This window comes from Alligator mississippiensis, chromosome 1 (genome assembly GCF_030867095.1).
Source record: "Alligator mississippiensis isolate rAllMis1 chromosome 1, rAllMis1, whole genome shotgun sequence".
Lineage (NCBI taxonomy): Eukaryota > Metazoa > Chordata > Crocodylia > Alligatoridae > Alligator > Alligator mississippiensis.
Genome location: NC_081824.1, coordinates 379,368,567 through 379,384,987, shown reverse-complemented (window position 1 = coordinate 379,384,987; position 16,421 = coordinate 379,368,567). Strand labels below are relative to the sequence as shown.

At 42.7% G+C, this 16,421-nt stretch overlaps 1 long non-coding RNA gene across 1 annotated transcript in view; it reads right to left on the bottom strand.

Moving 5' to 3' along the window:
* Positions 1 to 476: 476 nt before the first annotated feature.
* The window catches only part of LOC109282884 (uncharacterized), a 42,760-nt gene continuing 26,815 nt past the window's right edge, over positions 477 to 16,421 (bottom strand). Inside the window, exons 2-3 of the long non-coding RNA XR_002089920.2 lie at positions 2,599 to 2,723; positions 477 to 2,385 (exon numbers count right to left, since the gene is read on the bottom strand). This is a non-coding gene — a long non-coding RNA (uncharacterized LOC109282884). The remainder of the gene's footprint in view (positions 2,386 to 2,598; positions 2,724 to 16,421) is intronic.

Here is a 16,421-nt window from a genome sequence, read left to right as displayed (position 1 = left end):
CTTGGGCCTTATCATATGGTCGGTAAAGTACCACCGGGCTCGATAGCAGACAGTCGAATGCGGCCGGGGTGAGGCCTTCGACGGCCCACTCCTTCCCCTCTTGGTTCCTTTCAGTGGTGCGGATGGAGAAGTATCCGCTCAGCTTCCCCACTTCGGCCCGGTGATAGAGGGCATGAGCCCATAGATCGGCCATATTTTCTACCAGAGGCCGTTGGCGGTCCCTCCAAGGGCAATTTAAGGTGACATAATCAACTTCGCCCCCCTTATTTCCCTGGGGCCCTGATTTCTGGGTGCTATTCTCCTCTCTCCGCTTTGGCGATCCCATCCTCATCGCCATGTGGGCCTCGATTCCCGGATGGTCCTTGAGAAACGGCCGCAGTTGCGTGTCAAGTGGGGCACCGGGTGGTGACACCAACCCAGACATGCTCGGGGATGCCAAGAACGAGGTGGAGATAAACACCACAGACAATGAGGTGTGAAATAAAGTTTGATATTTACTTACAAGGCTGATGAACAGTAGGTCAAAACAACTTGGTGATAACGAACCATATACAACAGCAAGGGAATATATACAAGCGATGGGTAGCGATGGGTGATGGGTGGAGACTGCAGTATACAAGTACAGTGTCTGGTTAGGACAAGGTACTATGTGAGGCAGTAAGTTTATGATGCTTGGAGCGACTGGAGCAGCTTCTGCTAAAGACCTAGGGGTCTGACCAGGCCCCAAGACGGGTGATCAGCCCGTCCTGAGATTCAGAGCCTGGGGACCCTGCACTAAGGCGTGCAGTCCCCTATATAAAGTTTCTGGTCAATCAGAAAGCTCCCCTAATGGTACCTTCTGGAACCCATGGACATGCTGGCCAGCCAGCCATGCCCATTAGGTGGTCTTTGATTGGGTAGACCACAGGTGATCACGCTCTGCTTAACATTGCGATCACGCGCCGCTCGCATGATGGGTCAAATTGCTGATACACTCCGCCACCGCATCACCAGCCATAGATGGTTGCGTCACTTAACAGTCCGCCACCGCATCACTATTTACAGAGGGTTGTGTTACTTAATACTTTGGTGCAATAATCTGGCGGGGTCACTTTGCTTGTTGACAGGTGTCACTGTTTACACCTGCAGCAGCATATTTCATTTTAATTTTATCACACAGTACATGTGTGGGGGCATATATCACTTTAAATTACTTTGTTATATAGCAAAGTAAAATACATCTGATGTCTTTTAGTTTGCTATGTAACATATTGCTGCAATACGTCTGGAGAAGGTGGTAGGGGTGGTGCACAGGGTGGTGGAAGCCCAGGTGTGCTCAAGGAAGCTCAGGCTTGATGGGCTTCCTGCACTCCATACACTGTCCCTGCTGCCTTATCTGGCCATCAGCACACCCAGATGTCCTCCTGCTGCTTTTCTACACTTCCTCAGGGGCAAGCCAGGGTAGTACCAGGTGGTAGGAAGACAGCAAGGACAGTGCATGGGGTGCTGGAATCCTGCCAAGCCCATGCTTCTTTAAGTACACACAAGCTTCCAGTGCCCCGTGCACCACTGGATCAGGTTGGGTGCTGCCTGACACCTGGGGCAGCACCTGCCTACTAGCACCCCACCTGGGTGGCTCCAGGGGGAACTACTGCCATGGAGGGAAGCACCACCCCCTTCTCTTCAGCTCAGGGGCTGCATGGCCCATCAACTTGCATGCTCAGGATCCACCAAGAAGGAGAAAAAAACAAGTGGTGAGTGGACTGCTTTTTTCCCCTCCAACAGAGCCTGCCTGTCTCTCCCACTGTGGGGGGTGAGCTCCTGCTGGTCCACACAGCCCCTGAGCTTTGGGGGTGGGGATCCTTCCCTCCATGGCAGTGGGGCCCCCTCCCCTGGGACTTCCTGAGTGGGCTGCTAGCATGTGGGAGAGGCAGGAAAGCTCGGGGGGGGGGGGGAAGAGATTGGACCTCTTGCCTCAATTTTTATATTTTTTTGGTAGAACCTGTCCGCAGTGTGGAGGGGGCGAGCTGACACCTATCACTGGGACCATCACTGTTCTGTCACAGTGACAGAAGTCCCTAAATTGAAACGGTGGGTTGCTGATCTACATAATTAAAAACCCACCATTTCAATTTAGGGAAAACTAAACCCCCATCATGTGTACAAGTGGCCAAAAATGCTAAGCTATTAGAGCTTGAGTGAAGCCCATTGTCAGAAAGAAGCTGAAGGCAAGGTTAAAAGACAAACAGAGCAAAGCATTGACAACTCATGTGTGAATGGAAATGTTGCACTCTGCAGAGCCTTCTTTCAGCAGGAAACCTTCTCTCAGGGCTTGGTATACTCCTCTCCCTCGAACCATATGCTGCTGCTGCTGCTGCTAGGTCTTATCATCTGCCTGTAATAATGCTGGGTTGAATACATTTTTGTATTAGCAAAACTTCTTGATTGCATCAATGGTTAAACAATATTTTTCCTCCACCCCATGGATCTCCAAATCACACCCACACCCTGTTGTCCCAACCACATCCTTCACCATGCTGCTCCCCCAGCCCAACACCCTGTCTTAATCCTATCAGGCCTGGTCCCCCCATCCCAGCACAGACCTGCAAAAAAGCCTACCTTCAATCCAGCATTATTACAGGCAGATCCCCTGTCAGTTCACCCCCTCCATGCCATGGGCAGGCTCACCAGTCTGTAGATCTCCAGGTCCTCCTTTTTTACTTTTTCTAAGAGGGGCTCACTAGCTGCAAGCAAAGTAATAAATGGATAAATGGATCTATGTAAGAATGGAAGGAGGTTTTGTGTGGAGTTGGACAGGGGTGTGTCCTGGGCCTGGTACTGTTCAACATTTTATTAATGATTTGGATGCTGGCATAGAAAGGAGCACGTTCTTGAGCAAGTTTGCAGATTATATGAAACTGGAATGTGCCAAAGCTCCTGTTGAGACTTAAATCTGGAAGGTCCTGGCTTGAGGGTCTTGCTTTTGTGCACAGAGTCAGATCAATCACCATATTGGGGTCAGGAAGGAGTTTTACCCTATGGTCATATTGGTATAGACTATGGGGGTATTTGCCTTCCTGTGTATTGGGGGCTGTGGCAGGCAGGGGGTTGATCTATATTAACTTTGGAGATCCCTTCCAGCCACAGACGGATTTATATTTATTGGGACCCTGGACAAACACAAAACTGGAGGCCCCCTCCCCCTAGGTCCCATGCACAGCCTAGGAAGAGCAGTTCCCCCAGTCCCTGCCCCTTCCCCACTCCCTCCCTCACCATGGGGGGCCTCAATATGTCCCCCCAACACCCCTTCCTACTTCCATGCTCCTTCCCCCCCATTAGTCTTACCATCAGGGAGCTGGCTGCCTGGCTGTGTTCCTGGCCACATGTGGCCACAAACATGCATAGGATAGCACTGGGGGGAGGAGTCTTGATGTAGGGTGTTATAGCCACCCCAAAATTGTCCTTAGCCTCCCCATAGCCATCTCTCCCAGTGCCCCACTCCTGCCCACAGACCACAGAGGCACAGCCCTCCTGACCTGTCTGAGCCCAGCTTTAGCCCAGCCTCCCCCCCACCAGGAAGAGGAACCACCCCTGCATCTCCCAGTAGCCTCAAGCAGGACCCCTTTCAGGCTGGAATACTGCCTGCCTGCAAGGGGAAACCCACCATTTTCTGAGGGAACCTACATATCCGGGGGGGGGGGTCCTAATTGTCAGGGTCCCATGGACCTGGGCCCTGCTGGTCCATGCATTCATCCACCAATGCTTCCAAACCTGTTTTTCTTTGATTCTATAGTTGCCAGTCATTGTAATGTTGTAACCCATTACATCTAGACAGACTTTATCTAAAATGGAACAACTTTCAAATGCTAGAATGGCATAACAAACACTAAACTTCTTGAATATGCATTTGCTCATGTTTTACCTGCACATATTAAGTATTAAGTTGCACTTTGATACCAACCAAAGGGAAATCAGATGAACCCTGGGAAGAGGGAAGCTGTCTGCCAGCATTTGGGTGTCAGGCTAGATGATGCGGGTCAGGCTAGATGATCTGTGCAGGTCCCTCCTGACCCTAGCTACTATGAAACTATGAAACATTACTTAGAAAGAGTACATGGAATAGATGGGAGGTGAAAGAAGAAGAAATGAGTAAAGGGACACAGGGTGTTTTCTCCTTTGCTTTTTTCTTTTCAGGACAGAGAATGAAGTACCTAAAGATTCCATTTCTCAAGGCAGGGGAACAAACAAAAAGTATATGTGTTACTTAACAAACATAATATTAATGTGGAGGGACTAATGTTGAAAAAAAATAGGTTTTCCTCTCCATTTGTCAAAACCACAGCCTTTTCATATTTCTAAAGTTTGGATTGTGCAGCAGCATTGACTAATGTGTACGTTAGTTATGTATTAATTGGCACAAATGCACATGGTGTTATGTTGTATTGCTTAATTAAAACATTAATGACTTTAAAGAACACCATGTCTGTATCTGCATCTCTTTCTTGCCAATACTGAAAGAAAAGTGTGAAAATCCCCTCAGTTTTCTCGATGCCATGGATATTGATTTTGTACAAGAAAGTACTACACCCAAAGGCAGTATTGAAATAAATCAAAGAAGAAAAGATATAGTGTAATAATGTAGGGAAAGCAAAAAGCAAATGAAATAGAAAATGGGTAGGAAGAAAGTTGAGATGGATTAGTATTTGGTAGGCCTGTGTGAATGAGGAAGTATTCGATTCAGATTTGGATTCAGCAGAGTCAGAGGACAGTAGTTTGATTTGGAGATTCAGATCACTGTCCTGAATCGATTTGGCTGAATTGGCTTTGGAAGATTCGGCGCTGATTCAAAGAGATTTGGTGATTCGGATTGGCTGGGGAGAGGCAGGCACAGCCGGGCAGCTGCAGGTTCTTTCATGGCTCCTCCAGATGTTCCTGCCTCTCCCCAGGCAGGGGGAGCTATAGGAGAATCCCCCATGGCTGCCCTGCCCAGCCCAGCCCCATCTCCTGCCTGGCCCCAGCCTAGTCCCAGCGCTTTAAAAAACAAACCCCCAAAAAAGCCTCAGCTGCAGCAGTAGTGATTAGGGCCTCTGGGCACTGGCAGAGCCCCCCACAGAGCATGGGGGGGCAGTGGGAATTCCCCCCCCGCTTGGCACCCACACAGCAGCTGCCCCATGGTGAGGGTGCAGAGCAGCTGGAAGGATGCCAGTCACTGTCTGGGAGCTGGGGCCGCAAGGGCTGAGTGGTGCTGGGCTCTGGCTGACACTTGGAGCTGCCCCAGTTCCCAGACAGTGTGCGGCGTCCTGCCAAGCCATACTGCACCCACACCATGGAGCAGCTGCCATGCAGGTGCCAAGCAGGAGGATGATCCTCAGTGCCACTGACCCGCACTGCATGGGTAGGCTCTGCCACGAGCCCTCAGGGGCCCTGATTACTGCTGCCAGACCCGGTGCATCGAGGGCTTTTTTTGTTGTTGTTTTTAAAGTGCTGGAAGGATGGGACTGGGCAGAGGATGGTCTGGGCAGGGCAACCATGTGGGCTTCTCCCACAGCTCCTCCAGCTGTGTCTGCCTCTGCCTCAGCAGGAGAAGCCACAGAGGCTATGCCCTGATGCCACTTGCCCAGCTGGCACAGCAGGGAGTTTGTGATGCAGGCGTGGCTTGCTCCAGGCAGCAGCAGGGCATAGCCCCCACTCCCAGCATTGCCACACACACACATCAACATTGGGAGCAGAGGCCCTGCCTTGCCACTGCTTGCCAGATGGTGCAGGGGGTGCAGGATGCAGGGGCTATACCCTGCTGCCACTTGCTGTCTTCCATCCAAGTGAGCCGTGTCTGCATCCCAGCCCCCTCCCCAGCTGAGCAAGCACCAGCAGGGCAGAGCCTCCACTCCCAGTGCTGCCAGACCTGGAGCCTGTACCCTCCCAGCCCCGCTCCCCAAGTAACACCCTCCCCCTGTCCTAGCTGGGCAGCTTGTCCCAGCCCCACCCACAATCCCGCCCTCCCCCACACCCCCTCCCTCCCTGCTCCCCCAACCCCAAGAGACTTACCAGCTGCAGACAGCTATCAGCTGTCTGTTTAGTCTATGGCCAAATCTTCAAAGCGGCTGAATCTTTTCCAAAGCTTTTCCAAATTGATTTAGAGGCTTCAAATTGATTTGAAGCTTTTAATTGGTCTGCTGATTCAATTCGGATTTGGAGATTTGGTCCCCGAATCATGCTGAATCTCCTCTGAATCGAATCAGCTACCAAAGCTTCACACAGCCATAGTAAATAGTACTGAAACTCACAAATATAAATTTGTTTCTCTATGGAAAAAGAAATAAATCCTACTTCAAAATTGTACCTTATCAAAAGTGTGTATTTCTTGTTAATAAGCATATGCATATACATAAAACATATATATTATGTAGATACTATATAGATACAAACATTTTTCCTATCATAATAGCAAATATTTCACTAGCTATCTTTGGACCTGGAAGATGCTTATGCCTTCAGATTGATTTTAAGTGAGATCACAATAATTATAATTTGTATTGTGGTGGCACTAATCATTGATTAGAAACTCAGGTGAACTGATTGCTCCCATTAGCTGAGAAAAATAGTACTCTTCCAGCATAAAATTAAAAATGGCCAGATTTGTGACAAAATAAATTATTTGCCTCATATTTTTCATACTTTTCATATTAATTTTATTTTGTCAGATGAAAATTCATCCAAGGCACACAATGCATTTCCTTTTAAATAATCTGTTGTGTATATGCTGTTACTCAAGGAGGAAAAATAACTTCACCAGACAAATTGGACTTATTTGAACTTCAGTTGTGTATTGCTGTATTACTTTTGATAGAATTCAGGCAGCATCTCTCAGAATATTTTTTTCACCATACCTATTCTCTAGACAGCAAGAGACTCTGGAAACTCATATTACTATTAAGCACAAAAGAAGATTAGGCCACTGAATGGGTTCACATTCCTTTTTCTTTCTTATGAACAATGAGAAAACTTCTGTTTTTTCCTATAGCTACTAAATAAAATAAAAATAAATGTATACTAGATGTTTAAAAGTATATGGTAGAAGTAGTGTCAAATCAGAAAGCATTAATGCCAAAATTATTGTGTAAAAACAACATATAAGAAAACTAAAGCAGACTCAAGTCCAAATTTTCTTTACTCCCAATGTACATTTCCTATTTGACTGACTCTTTAAAATAGTCTAGCTTAGGAAGCTGAAGTTCTAATAAAGCAGAGATAGACTAATACAAACTAGTTAATTCTGATACGCTTTATCATTTATAAGAATGTAGTATTCCTATAAAGCACTTCTTTAAAAAGACTCAGATTATGAGTAAAACTAGATAGGCTTACAAGGAACAATATATGTACATCCATTATAACTTTATAAAGAACAAATCTCTTTGTGTGTATATTAGATATTCACACTCAAGTGCAGAGTTGTTTAAAATCCAGCTATTAAGTAACAAAACTATGACAAATTTTGATAAAAGCTAAGGCCAGGATCCAATGACGTGGGTAGCTAAAGTAGGGCTTAGGTGGAATTAAGGCAACCAAGTCTAAAATTTCCATCCAAAAAATTAACTTCTGCCTAAGCCTGAAAAGTATTAGGGCATGCTTCGATGAGCACAATCATGTTACCTTCATACTGTCCCTGAACTATATCATCCCTAGGAATGAAAATTCTGAAATAACAGTTGATCTACTGTCTTCTAACCACAGGCAATATACAGGCATCTCTCTCTCTCTCTCTCTCTCTCTCTCTCTCTCTCTCATATACACTCACACAGTTTCTGTTTTCCAGAGATTTTCATTGATTTATAGTCTCAGTATTCTCGCCTACACCATATTCTAATCCCCTTCCTCCCTAAGAACATCTTACTCTACAACTATTCCAACTTGCTATTTAATTTAAATGAAAACAAAAAAGCTTGACCATGAATTTTAACCATTTCAGAGGAGCACTCCATTGCATTATAGTTTTATTTTTTTCCCCACAAACTTAAAATCATTGGTATTTTATATGCACTGGTCTGAAGTTGTTGCAGAACATTTGAGAGACTCCCAACTCATTTGCTCCCTTGACAAAAAAATGTTCTTTTATTCAGAGAAATTCTTTTGTAAGAGAACTCATTTAAAAATCCCTTGACAGAAGAAAGAAGTTTTCAACATGTTATATCATGAATTACTTATAGAAAATAATATGTTCAAGTATTAACATTCTTTCACCATCATTATAACAAAACAGTCCACAGATAATTAGTCATTCAATACTGTTCTTGGAAAAATTAAAGATTAATTATTTGGCAAGGTATTTGGTAAGTAAAATTAATAGCTGAAAAATGGGAAATAAGTTTAACTTTGCAAGAAAAAAGGAAAACCCGTTTTAACTTGAATCACATTTTTATTAGTAGTATTTTCTACAGGATGGTTTGCAGAATATTTAGTCAGAGTTGCATATTTATTTGATAATAACAACTGTAACTCTTACTTAAACTTGCTACAGTAACATAACACACAGCTTAAAAGGTTAAAAAATTGTAAATTTGATCATTTAAAAAAAACAAACAAACAATTGCGGGTGATATTATCAAAAATGCCTGTGGTGGCTCAAATGTTCCCCCCAGAATAGTTAGCAGTAAAATTTATTTAACTGATTACAGTGGGGGCAAAGTTGGATCAAAATGGGGCATCACCCCATTAACTACCACTTCCTGGACTCATTTTTAAGAAAACAGCCCTTCCATGCCAGCACCATTTTGCATAGGTGTAATGTTTTACTGTAGCTAATCACCTCAACATCCTTGTGAAATGAGTTATTTTTATTTTCAAATAGCAATATTAAGACATAGGCTAGGATATATGGTGAAGTATGTATATAATAGTTGGGGGTGCAAGTTTATAATCAGGGATCCTGTTTTTTTTCTGATTAAAAAAAAAATCCTCAAATTTTGGTTAAAAAAGTAACCCCAAAGACACTTTTTTGTGATTAAAATGAAATACCACTGTGTGTGTGTGTGTGTGGGGGGGGGGGGGTTAATCACAGAAAAATGTGAATTTGGGGTTATTTTTCTTTAACCAAAAATTGGAGATATTTTTAAAATCAGAGAAAACTAGGATCCCTGTTTATAACACACTAGCTTTTTCTGCATTAATTCCCAATATCAAAATTCTAAATTTTCAATAAGTATCTAGGCACATTCAATTGCCTTTAAACAGTGCAAAAATTTACACAGTGTAAAAAAAAGCGTACACACCTCCACTTTGTTTAGCTTCTGAGACTCTGGTGTAAAATTGCCTGGGGATCATTGGGTCAAACAGGGATTAGAAGTTGAAGTAAAGCTACATTATATAAGTTGCACTGCCACAGATGTTTAGTATCCACAACTATCCTGGTATAATTGTTTGTTTAATGCCACTTAGTGGTGAGAAGCAGGTAGCTGCCTACTGTAGCAGCTATCCTGGGATAACTGGTCACCTCCCCTCCCTGGATACACTCTGGTGTAGTTTATACTGGTTATATCCACAAGTTCCTTTTCACTGTCTTAAATTTATTGTGCACTAAATTACTGCTCAGTAAACTGGAATAGGCCAGTGCCTACACGTGCAGGCATTAAAGCACATTAACATTGTGTGTAGCTTGACTTGGGACTAAAGTTAGTCCCAAGTCAGTCCACACACACAGTGGTACTGCACAGTAACACACATGTAGATGCCTTACTGCCCAGTAACACTGTGTGCGCGGACTGGCTAATCGGCATAAATTGGCATAAGCCACCATAATTACTGTGTGGTAAAGGTGTGCACGTGCACATGCAGACACATGCTCATATTGCACGGTAATTTTGCTTACTGTGCAATAAGTACGCACATATAGGTACACCCGCTGATACACAAAAATGATATAAATAACCCTGGCTTTAGTGCTATAAGTGCTTTTGTGCCTGAAAACACATTCATTTTTCTAAAAGCCCACAAAAAAAGTTCAAACAGCTTGTCTTCTCCTATGCAGAATTTGTACCTTTACATTAAGTAAATCAGAGATGTCTATATTAGACTTCAGGCATTATTGTCATTTTAATCAGTATACAGGCCACTAGGCTCTGTGTCTTCTTAGAGTAATGGTGCACTAACTGCTCTTTTTTTTCTGTCCCAATAATTGCTTGTGGAGATAGTCACCATATCTGAAAGTGAATGTATTCAAATTATGAAAGTCAACATCAATGTCAAAATTGATGATATATTGGGTTGCAAAGAATTTTTTAATTTTCTCAAATGAGTGAATGAAAGACAGCAATGAAATATAATATACAGTAATCAGACATACTGGCAATAGACCTATATTATGAACTGAAAGGGAAAATGTTCCTTTTCACAAAAGAAAAAAAAAATCAATAGCCTACTATCTATTAAAACCTTTACAGTTTATATGTAGTAAGTTGATTTTGAAACTCACTGTGATATAGTATCTATTTTTCAAAGTAATGCCACCTTTCATTACCTTTGTATACTTTTTATTTTTATAGTGATGTTGACAGAAGCATTCATTAGCTTGAACTATCTTGGAACACTATCAAATTGATGATTTTCAACGTGATAATATCCACTGTGAGAAAAAAACTTCCAAGACAATATCAGATAGCTATCAAAACTGGAGTTAATTGTTCTACTTCTCCTTTCAATTGGCCATCACATTTTTCCCCGCTCAGTAAATTGTATTACAGATCACACAATGTGTTAATTTTATTGCCATCAGATTTATAATGCAGGGCTTTAAAGATTATAAAAGAACTTGACTCAGAGCTAATCTGATTCTTATAAAAATTAGTAGGAAGCAATGTTTGGATCAACCACTGTGTCACAGAAATCTGGAAAATCCACAAAAAGTGACCCAGTCAAGCCTTTATATCAGAGATCACCAATTTGTAGTATGTATGCCACAGAGGCATAGACAGCCCCTGGATTCATGCAGACATTGAACTTAGATTGACCTAACTAGGATTAGGTCATCCTAAATGCCCAACTCTGCAGATGTTCGTGAAAGTTAAATTGGGCAAAGAAGGCCACCTGATCTAATTCAGTTTATCTATGTACAGAGATTACACTTACACTGACTTAACTAGGGTTAGGCCAGTCTAAGTGTTGATTTATATAGACATTTGGGGAGGTTAGGTAGGGCAAAAAATGGCTGGCCCAGTTATTCTTAGTTCACCTGAGAAGTACACTAAGTTAGAATGGGCACAGGTTATTTCGATCTGTCGAATGCCTGTACATGTTCAAAGCACACACCCAGGTCTAGGAAACCCAGCTTCTCACTCTAGACCCAAGGCTGTGCTCTTCCGACCTCCCCCCACCTACTGTCCCCCAAACCTCACACATCTGGATGAATAACTCCCCTGCAGACCCCTGGAGACTCACCTGCCCCCCATGTATATTCATCTGCCCCCCTTCAGTCCTCCCAGACCTGCTAATCCTTCCCAGAGACCAGCTAGCCATACTGCTACTGTGGCTCACTTAGATCACATTCCAAGTGTGGCCTCTAGCACCAGCAAATACATGCACAAGTGGGACTTAATCTATGATCACACAGCTTAAAGTAAGCCACATGATTGTAGGAATGGTCCCTAGAACATGTTCACATGACCCACTGAACATGTGTACGTGTTTGGAGTGCAGCCTTGGGGAAAGCCCAGCCATTTGGTCCGGCCCTGGGACTGCAGGGGGGTTGTCAAACCCTGACTGGGCTATAATTAGCCCTCTGACCCCCACCTTCCCCAGAAGGACAACTTTTCAACAGACTCACCAAGCCCCAGCCCCACTAGCCCCCACAGTCTCACCAATCTGACTCCTCACCCACCCAAGCACCCAGCAAACCTGTTAGCTCCCCCCAACCCTCTGGTTTACATAGATCTTGTCCCCACATGGCTCTCAGCACTGACAAGCGTGTGCACAAGCAGGGACCTGATTAATGATCACATGGATTTAAGCTACATGATTGTAAATCAGGTCTTGTGAACATGTGCATGTATCCCCTTTGGATGGCACATCAGAGATCAGGAAATGGACAGGAAGCACTTGGCAGATAGGGCAGGGAAGAGAAAGCAGAACAGCATATTGAACAAGGAGTACATGGCAGGGGGCAGCAGATCAGACAGGGGAACGGGATTGGAGTGGCACTTGGGGAGGGTACAGGGGTAATTTTGTGGTATTCCTACCAAAAAAAGGTTGGTCCCCACCGTTCTACACAATAACTTATGGTCTAAAATGAAATAATCTTATATAGAAACCCCCACTTTGTTATAGGACAATTTTCTTTCCATATCATATACAGCTATCGTTATCTGTTTAAAATGATGTAAGGAAAAAAAAAGAATCTGTTAAAATATTGACCTACAAAACTTAAGCATACCTACCATAAGCAGAATAGAAAACCATTGTATTGACTTTCAAAATACGCTGGTCTAAAATGTCTATTAAAAGTTCAAATGTATGTGATATTTATGGGTAACTCATCTGTCAAGTGTTTCTTATTGAAAAAACTGAAGGAGAAATATATGAGATATAAGCAACTTTATAGGTGTACCTGAGATAGCCACATAATATGACTGTAATATATGTCCTTTTTTTTTTTCTGGGGCAACCTTTGGTTTTGACATTGTGACCATATTGCTTCAAGAACTTCTTTTTGAAACATTTTACTTTTTCCATTGCAGCCTTCAAAATATTATTTTATTTATAACTACAAAATGTCTGTTCAAGATGTACTGTTTTGTAGCATTTGTTCTGTGTTTACTGGGAATGGGGAAAAAGAGAATACTAGGTGTGAGAAGATTTAAAGTGAGTAGTAATGTTTAGATTAGAAAGATATTCTGTTACTCAGAGAGCCACATTCAAATTTTCTTAGTGGATGCCTTGACTTAGCCATTGCTATGACTAACCTTTGGATATGTGTTCCAGAAGAATGATTTAAAATAGCCCAGATAGAAACCTAAAATTCCCAGAGAGTTGACACACTTCAGAGACATCTAAGACTATAAAGAGACGTCACCAAATGAAGCAGATCAGTTATTCTAGAATGTGTTTTAGCACGGCTGAACTACTGCATTGCCTAAAACATACGTCTTTTGTTGTCCAACACAATCAGGACCTTGCCACTCATGGGGCTTCAGGGGTCCAATCCTGTGGGAAAACCTTCTGGATACACCTATGGAAGTAGAAAAACCTGAGATTCTCCCATTTAAAGAAGGATGTCCTGAGCAGGAATGGTCAGGCATGTCTTTGCAAGTACAGAAATCTCGGTTCCTTCCTCCATTTGCAGAGGTGTGTCCTGAGTTGGAATTGCCAAGGACACCTCTTCAAAAGGGGAAACTCAGGGTTCCTCACTCACCAGGGATGCCATTTCAGGGCAAACCTATGCAAAGAGGGAAACCCAGACAAGGTCTCTCAGGGCTTCAGAGGCCCCAGGAAAACCCTACAGAGGAACTCCTGAAGCATGAAGGATTGGCCCCCAGAAACCCCATGACTGCCTGCCTGAGGCAGCTGGAGAGCATGGACAGCTTTAGGCTGCCCACACTCTCTTTCCTTAAAAGAAACAGATTTCCATCACAAAATAGCAGCACAAATGTATACTACCTATTGTCACAGACACAAATTTAGGCATTTGTGGTATAACAAAAGGTGTGACACACAAAAACTTTTTTGCTTTTGCTTTGGGACACCATTTTTTTTCCAGCACGAAGGTGACATCTGTTTGCATTAAAGGAGGACAGCTATTCCACTTTGTACTCCTAAACAGTTAAAATGTCACATAAGTTCTGGTTTTGGCACTTATGCACAGTTTACAATCCTATTCCATGTGCACTGTGGACTCATAAACATCCACATGACTACTAAGCATGCTAAGGAAGCTGAACGCTGGCTCAGCAAGTATACAGCCTAGAACATGCATGCCTGAGCCACGCGGAAGTTGCACATGGAATAGGGCTCAAACAATGCAGAAATGCCAAGAAGTGACAGTTACACAGCTGGTTAAATGCCATTTAGGCAGACAAGTGAAACAGAATATGTGCTATATGCCTGGTAATTGTAGGAAATTCAGAAAGTCTGGAGATGCCTCTATGTAGTCTCAACAAAATGCTAATACAAGCAGGTATTTCTGATTTTCTGACCCTTCAGGGGCTTCAGCACCTAAATTATGATAAGTGTTAGGCATCTCTCTCGACCTGTGATTCATGATACCTAGGATTATTGTAGAGGATAGTCATGCCATGGATTGTGAAAGACTGACGATGGAAAATCTTTCTTCTCCTGACTGCTTGCTGAATAGCATAATGTTTCCTAGGAAGTATGAGAGAGACAATATCAGAGAAATCATATAAAGCAAACAGAGGCTAGGTAGCCTTTGATCACACCTCTGAGTTACTGCAAGCTATATATCTAGTTAGATCTCAGGTAGCTTATGAGTATCATCCAGAGGCAGGTAGAGATTCCCTCTGGAGGCCGGGAGCTCATTGATCATTAGTTTCAAGAGAAAAAGCAAGCTTCAGATGATCCAGTTTCTCTCTGAGTTTTTCATCATGGCTACTGCCCCTCCTCCTGGGCAGTCCTTAACTGATATAGACCTTATGACCTCATTTACCTGCTCCAATGGAAGCCAGCACCTGTTGGCAGCCAGCCAACCAATTTGAAATGCATCACTGGTTGTTGGGCAGACTGGCATTGCTTACAACAATAGGGAGTCTAAGCCCACCCACCCAGGTATGTGATGCCAGTCAAGTAGGCAGAGGAAGCAGGTTTCCCCCCTCCCTCTGGAATGTATTCAGCTCAGGTCACAACTCATGATTACCTGGAGCCCATGGGATGTCTTCCCTTTACAGTGACCAAGTTAACCAAATTGTCACATAGCAGAGTTTTTAGGGAGAGACAGAGGTGGCATTCTGCCACAGTGTGCTACCTGGGGCCAGTCTGAATATCACTGGGCATGTCCATGCACGATGTTACATCACCATAGCAACATGCTATGGCAATGTAGCATCAATGAGCAAAAACTGATGCCGCCGCTACAATGCCGTAGCAACCCTCAGTATAACACATTGTTACAGCAATGTAGGGGCTAAAAATAACTGTACCACTGGCCTGGCAAAGTACGAGCTGTTACTGCACCATCAGGGTATGTGTAGATGTGCCCACTGAGAATTAATTGTCAAAGTGCCTCCTGTGACTTGCTTCTCATTAGCTGTAAGTGCCTAAACATGGCTGCCCAGGGACCCTTGCAATTCCAAACAGAGGTACATAGTGCATTTAGGCATCTGATTTTGTATGGTGCTGGGGCCAAGTCATTTTGAATTGTTGCTTAGTTAAACCTGCCTATGTACCACTTAAGGGTCCACTGAGACAATGTGAATATGGTCCAAAAAAGAATAATAACAATATGTTCATTTTCATGAAGTTTACACTACTGGAGGAAAAATATCTTCTCATATAAAGAGTATGCACATGCTACTGTTGAATCAGTAGTTGCATTAATGACATTAGCTTACCATTTCCAAGAAGTGGAATTTTGACTTTTATGTATTTCATGACCCAGACCTACCTAGACTCAAATATAATTATATTTTTTAATCTGAGCACTTTTATTTTGAAAGTGTGGTCACATTGCATGGAAGTAGCACATGAAGGATGAAAATTTGAAGCTGGAAGTTTGTTTTTCTAATTTTTAATTTTTTGCAGAATGTTATGCACATGTAAAAATATGCTGTTGAAATATAAGCCCTGATGGAACTTTAAAATGAAGCCATCTGCAATGTGCCTAACACTAAAGGGGGTACAAAGAAATAAATAGCCTTCCTGCATATTTCTATTCCTGAGACGCTTTAATATTCAGACTTGAGCTTTAATGCTTTGCTGGTCTGAGATCCCACAAACTGGGAGAGAATTTTCATCTTGAAAGAAAGATAATTCTTAGCATGTCCAACCACACCTGAAAGTGGAATTGTTTGCAAGCTGGCACAGTACAGTGCACAAAAATACATTATAGAATACTGGGTCAATTAAATCTAATTTCTTCAAAGAAAAAAACATGTTGAGTTTATTATAAAGATATGAGTGATACAACAGCAGTAGCTCTCTTGATGAGAATAGTATTTCCAGGGAAATGTCTCAGTGTCACTCATCTAACTGAAGGAGAAGACAAGATGTTACATTATATTTTTATTCAATTTAACAATTAGCTGGGCTGTTACTTGAGTACTTTTAAACAGCCCTACTCTAAAGAGCTATTAAAGATGTGCAAAAAAATGTATACTGAAATCAAAATATCTTAGTGTCTTTTAGTTATGCTTCTTTATTAACTGAAAAATGAGTCTGTATCTAAGTGAAAATTCAAAATACTGAAAACAAAAAATATGTCAAGACAGTTACTTTTCATTTTT